Here is a 7,236-nt window from a genome sequence, read left to right as displayed (position 1 = left end):
CACTTACCTGGTTCACATGCCAAATTTAAAACCTCCAAGACAGGAGCACAGGACCTAAGATCTGTTATCCCAGTGAAGCTGGGTCTCCAAAGACAAACATTTGGCAAATTCTTCAGAGTTGGAGTGGATGTCATTCTTTACTCTGGAGACTATCCAGATGAGGGTAATGATGCATGACTGAAGGACACTGGACATGGTTAACACTCTCCATGAAAGACCTACACATTGGGGCTGGGCCACAGTGCCACTGCCAGGAGGTCCTAGGTGCTTCTGCCCAGTCTCGTCCTTTGGTACTGTGATCCAGTTTATTCCCTAAACCTCCAGCTCCAGCGGACTGATGAAGCTGTAATGTCAACTTCCTACTGGGCAGAATACCCTTCGCAGCACCCCGAGGTCCTGTTTGCTTTGTGAATCTTTGTATGCCCTGTGTGGCACCCACCCATACCCAAGCTCCTTTCCTTCAGAACTTTAGTTGTATACAGCACACAATAAAACACCTTTGTGTTGTCAGTGCAGACGGTGAGTCTACTCTGCTCTAAGACCAACCTGTATCTCTGCCTCAATAACCTAAGCAGACACATGAAAGGTGGCGGGGCCACCTTTCTCTTCTTAAAGTTAATTTAAAAGTATTAATTATTTTAAAGCAGCCATATAGGGTTTGAAAAGAGTTCTTAGGCTGGGGAGATGGTTCAACAGGTAAAGTGTTTGCGTGGCAAGCATGAGAACTAAAATTTGAATCCCAAAACCATCATTAAAAAGCAGGCTGGGGGTGGGGGGTGCTGGAGAGATGGCTCAGTGGTTAAGAGTACTACTGCTCTTCCAGAGGACCTGGGTTCAATTCCCAGCACCCACGTGGCAGCTCACAACTGTCTGAAGATCCAGTTGCAGGGGATCTGACACCTTCATACCAATGCACATAAAATAAAGTTAAATAAACCATAATAAATATTTAAAAGGGGGCTGGAGAGATGGCTCAGTGGTTAAGAGAACTAGCTGTTCTTCCAGAGGTCCTGAGTTCAATTCCCAGCCACCACATGGTGGCTCACAACCATCTGTACTGAGATCTGGTGCTCTCCTCTGGCATGCAGGCATACATCGAGGCAGAATGTTGTATACATAATAAATAAATATTTTTTTTAAAAAAAGGAAGCTGGGCATGCTGACCCACTTGTAATCCCAGCTTTCGAGAGGTAGATTTAAGAACACTTCACCGCTACTGGCTGACTAGACTAAGCCAACCTCAATGGATGCAATGGAAAGTAATTGGGAGAAAAACAAAAGAGACGCAAAACAGTAACACCCAATTTCAACCTTTCCACCCTGTAGGAAGCTCCTTAAACAGGTAGTCAGCAACTCAAAAGAGCTTCAGGAAGTCCCTGAAATTGTTCAGATTTTCTGCACTCCTCCCTGCCAGAGTAAACAATAAAAGCAGAGAGAGTGCCTCTCGGAGGAGTGAAGTCAAGCCATAAGAAGGCTGCCAGAGAAGCAAAGCTGCGGAGAAGTCTCTGAAGCCAGACCGGCTGCCTGGAAGAGGCTTAGATCAACCTGGAAAGGACGCTCTTCAAGCATTTGAGCTGTCTGTGAAGGGATGGGAATGTAAGTCCATCTTAGGACCTGGAGCAACTCCATTGTAAATAATGACCTAAGCCTGAGTCCAGGACGTCTCCCAGCCAAGTTTAGCCAATCAGCTAAACAGCTTCAGACCTGATCTTATAAGGCTGGGAGACCCAAAGTTGCAGGATATGGCTGTTACTGACCACATATGACTCCAAAGCCCCAGTGGGTGAAACGTTACTAGCCCTGTCCAATCAACATGTGCCCCGTGTAACTGCTCTTTGACTGCCCAATTAGAACAGATATTAGCTCACCACACTTAGAATTCCCCAAGTTCACATTAAAAGGGCCTGCGTGCCTTTGTCCCGGAATCATCATTGCCACTTTGTGTGGATGATTGACCCTTACATGCTGGTTATTTCTGCAGAATCAATGCTGTTTGTGTTTGCATACTGTTTGAGTCCAAAGTCTTTCTCCAGCACCTCCCAGACCCTAATACCTGCAGGATGTGCAGTGAGCCCCATGTTCCCAGTTTCACGTCATCTATGCTGGGCTTTGGTGATGCAGGTGTCTGTGAGTCATTTCTGCTCCTCTAAGACACCCCTCACCCATATTCCTTTAAGTAACCCCAATAAAACTCACTGATTCGCCAAGCTAGACTTTGGTGGTATCTGTACTTTGGTCTGCTGTGGGCTCCCTATCTGGGGTAAGTAGATGTGTAGATAGCATCTCCCCCAGGAAAAGTCCTGTCAGACAACAGTCTCCCTGCACACACCCTTACACACAATCAAGTGGGGGGAAAAAGATTCTCTTTCTACTTAAGTCTGGAATAGAGGTTATGTATAAACATATATATATATATATATATATATATATATATATACACATACATACACATATACGAAGTCTTAAAGGAAGTATTACTCATCAAAAACATACTAGAAGGAGAAAGGGAATGCAAAATTCCCCAAACCTATCATCCTTTTTGCATGGGACATCTCATGAGCATCAGCACCCTATAGAATATGCATTAAGGACGTGATTTTTTTCCTTCCCCATAATCACCTTGTTTCAAATTATAGTCATCACTCCATATCTAAGGAATTGTTTCCAGGACACTTTTCCATATCCAAACATATGCAAAACTCTTACATAAAATGACAAGGTCAGAGGGCTGAAGATGTCCGAATCATGGGCAACCTTGGGTGTTGGGTATGCACTTAACTAAGTAGTATATTCATACATACACGTTCATATGCATTTGCGGGTAGGTGTCTGCATGCGCACTTATGTGGAAGTCAGAGATCAACAGTGTCTTTCTCACCCATCTTTTTTAAGACAGACTCTCTCACTGACCTGGAGTTCACTGATTCAACTAGACTGGCTGGCCAGTAAGAACCAGGGATCCTTTACTCTCTACTTTCCCAGTGCTGAGATTATAAGTAAGACCCTCAATGCCTGGGATTTTTATGTAGGTTCTGGGGCTTGATCTCAGGTCCTTGTGCTTGTAAGTGCTTTACTCACCAAGCTATCTTCTCAGACCCTAAAAGAACCCAAGATTCGGAACCCATAAATGTATTTGGACGTTCTTACCAGACTTTCTTTGGACTGCCAGTCTTCAAATAAGGACACAAGGACTTCTTATTAATTATGAAAGCTTAGCCTTAGCTTGGGCTTGTCTCCAGCCAGCCTTAAATTAAGCCATTTCTATTAATCTATGTTTAGCCACGTGGCTCTTACTGCTCCTTGGTACTGTGACTCAGACTCACTCCTGTGTACCTCAGATTCGTCCTGAGTTCCTCTCTCTCTCTCTCTCTCTCTCTCTCTCTCTCTCTCTCTCTCTCTCTCTCTCTCTCTCTCTCGAAGTCCCGCGTATTCTCTCCTGCTTAACTATTGGCTACTCAGCTCTTTATTAAACCAATCACGGTGACACATCTTCTCACAGTGTACAAAAGATTATCCCACAGCACGTGAATACAGAGGACTTACTGTTTCTCTTTAATTGTGAAGATCAGGGAAAAATGTCTGTACCAGCAGTAGGCTGTCTTTTTACTATTGCCCCACGTTGAAAGGCCAAAATATTGTTGGTTGTGTTTTGTTTTTATTTTTACTCTTAACGCTTTGCTCCTTTGGCTCTTTTACTCTTTGAGGGGACCTGGCACCCAACTCCCAGATAAATAACACACACAGAGGCTTATTATTACTTATAAGTGCCCAGCCTTTAGGATGGCTTGTTTCCAGACAGCTTTTCTTAAATTATTCCATCAATTTTTTTTTTTTTTTTTTTTTTTTTGCCTCTGGACTGTTATCTTAATTTTGTAAACCTTACTTTCACTTTTACTCCATGGCTGGCTGGTGACTGGCCTCTGATATCCTCCTCTCCTTGTTCTCTTGCTGCTTCTTCCCCTCCCCCCAGGTTTCTCGTTCTATTTGTCCTCTCTGTCTGCCAACCCCGCTTATCCTTTCTCCTGCCTCACTATTGGCCGTTCAGCGCTTCATGAGACCATCAGGTGTTTTAGACAGGCAAAGAATCACAGCTTCACAGAGTTCAATTCAGCATAAACAAAAGCAGCCCCTCTTTACATCATTAAACAAATGTTCCAGGGCATAAACAAATGCAACACACCTTAAAATAATATTTTACAGCAGGCTTATCTGGGCTTCCCAAGACGGAAGAAGCTTCCACACTACTGGTTCTTCTTTCAACAACAAACCTCTGCTAATCGTGTACCCCTTTCCCACCTATTGCCCTTCCCACCTCGCCTTGCCTCTGCAGACATTTTCCTCTGTCCATCGTCTCTCCCCTAGGTGCACTCACCAGGATGGAGAACCAGAGCAGAGACAGTGGCCCTGTGTCAGTCATTTCCTCAGAGTCTGCAATACTCTGACAAGGTTTCTCAAAAGCTTTCTAAAAATGGAGGGCTTGGGAGTGAGTGTGGCTCTACGGTCTCCACTCACCCCTTCACCTTCACCTCACAGCAAACCCTCTGCTTTTTCTGTTGCTCATACTGAGTTCTGTAAATGAATGGAAAAATAATTTCTCAACTCAGAAGTTTGAAAACCATAAAGTTAAAAGACCACGCAGTTTCAGGCATGCAGTGATAGGCAACCACGGCGGCATGAGGGCAGGCTCCCTCTCACTGAGTCTCTAACCATGGCAAGGAGTGCGTCGTAAGCTCTGGCTCACCTTCTGTCCTAGGACCAAGCCTGCTGCCTGTCCAAAGATAGCCAGGGAGACTCATCTTGGCCACTTAAAGATGTGAGATTGCATTTCTTGCTGCTTTTGTTCTTGCTCTAAAAAACTGTCCAGCTCTTTCATGGACCCCCTAGTAGCCATAACTGGATCCCTGCCTTGACTTTGCAATGTTCTCCACTTCATCCCTCACCCCAGAGTTTTATGATAGGAAGTCATAGCAGATCACAGCACTGTCTAGTCCCCATAGGCTTGATTTCTGGAATCTGAGCCATCTCTGTCTCCACCTTTCCCGTGTCCTTGTGTGTGTGCAAGAACTGCTTCTCCGTCTCAAGCTCTCACAGTGCCTTTAACTTTAATTGATTTACTTTTAACCTGGAATTACTTTTAAATCCTAAGAGCATGGGTCCATGGTCTTTATGAAATCTCAAAGGGACTAATGGTCCTAAGAGGTAAACTAAATCAATTAAAGTTAAATTAATGTGGTTAATGACTGTTTCACTGGACAGGGCAGACAGAACAATTTCATTATCACAGAAAGTTCTATTGGACAGTACTGCAAATGCCTATTTTATCCAGAACAATTCCAACTGGTATTTGCTTAAAATATTTTAGGCAATTTCAGGTAGCTTGCAACCCCTTTCCCCCTTGAGATCTGTAACTCCCAAGTCATTGGTTAGTAATCCCTTTCCTGCACAGGTAGGGAGCAGGAAGCCACCCTGAACTTGGTGGAGGAAAAGAGGGGCAGACAAACCTCCGTTCAGATGTCAGTTACACTTTCCTGGACTCAAATTCTTAAGTACAGGAGAGGTCGAGAAGTTTCCTGTGAACTTAGGCAGCCCGGCTTCGTGCTAATTGTCCCACTCTTCCCAGCCTGTTCATTATGTTTTAATTAACAAAATAGAAGACTTTACCCATGGCAAAATTTCCAAGGATTACTCAAAGCTACTTCCCTTGTATGGCTGTTGGCATGGGCATCCTAGATCTAGTTGGTGTGTGTGTGTGTGTGTGTGTGTGTGTGTGTGTGTGTGTATGCGTGCAGGTGCTCATAAGGCTGGAGATATGAGTTATCTAATGTGGGTGTTGGGATTTGAACACAGGTCCACTGCAAAGGTTAAGTGCTGAGCTACTTCTCAGGTCAAATGCTTATTAATTTTTAAACCAAAACTAAATAAGTTCTATAGCTTGTGATTGGCTGATGAGTCTTTTAATGTATAGGGTTTCTCATCCTTCTCTTGATTTCCTTACTGTCCGTTAAAGAAATCCAGTTATTTGTCTAGAATTTTTGGGAGGCAGTTTAACATCCATGAGAGCCCAGGATTTCACTCTATGCATGTTTATTGCTTTTCCCTCCTTTGGGTTTTCTCACTTCATAGTTCAGACTGGCTTCAAACTCATGGATGTCCTCCTGTCTCATCTCCCCAGTCCTGAAGTTACAGGCATGAACAACCACACCTATATCCAGTCTGGTAATGTTTATCTTTACATTTTAAGTCATCAAGCTATTTAAATACATTAATACAAATATCCAATGTTTTGTGTAAGAAACACTCCAAATCACCCTTTTAGACACCTTTCCAGACTAATGAACAAAGAAAAAAATTAACTTTATTTCCTCTACATATCCACTAGAGGGCGATATTTCCATTAGTATATTTCTCTTAATGAGCATTAAATCCATCAAATGTTTTCGCATTTTCTGACAAGTTGAACCTCTAATTTGACTTCTGATCTCGCCTCTATAAAATGTGACCCTGTTAACTTGATAGCTGCTTGTGCCTTGCACAATACTTCCATCTTCGACTCCGTTCCCAATTCTAACCATCAGTAAGCGACATCTCACATGCCCCGGGAAAGGAAAAATTAAGTAAAACCGCCAAGTAAAAAGTCGTTTCATGGGGAAAGGGATCATTAATTTAAGGAAAAGAGACAAACTAGACTGTTCTAGTTCGTTTCCAACTCACGGCCCAAGGTCAGAACTGTAAAGCACAGCACAAAGGAGCCATTCAGGAACTGGCGAAGCGGACTTGGTACGAACGTGTGCACAATCCGCGCTTTGATTTCGCAGTTCTCCTGGAGGGGGGGCTGAAGCACGTTTGTGCACGTGCGTGTGAATAGTTATGGGGCAGCAGCCGGACGTGAGTGAGCTGGGCGTGGATCTGTGCAATCAGTAGCTCTATAGCGAACCGCAAAATCAGACACACCAGATGCAACTCCGCGCTAATGGAAGGCCAGCGATTCTCGTACCTAGGAGGCAAAGTCCTAAGGGGCAGATGACTCGCACATCAGCCCAGCAAGTCCTTAAAAGGGAACACCTGCATCCAGCGGGTTTTCAAGCGCCGGTCCTCACTTCTCACCGCTTTCCTTCTCAAGCGCTTCCTCTCACCTCGGACAAAAAGGATCTGCCTGGCAGTACACAGACAATAAGGAAGTCGTGCATTCTTTAGATATGGACTCCTCCTCCAAGGTAATCCTAGGAAAACAGTGTG

Source organism: Arvicola amphibius, chromosome 5 (assembly GCF_903992535.2).
Source record: "Arvicola amphibius chromosome 5, mArvAmp1.2, whole genome shotgun sequence".
Taxonomy (NCBI): Eukaryota; Metazoa; Chordata; class Mammalia; order Rodentia; family Cricetidae; genus Arvicola; species Arvicola amphibius.
Note: the sequence above shows the minus strand (reverse complement) of the source record.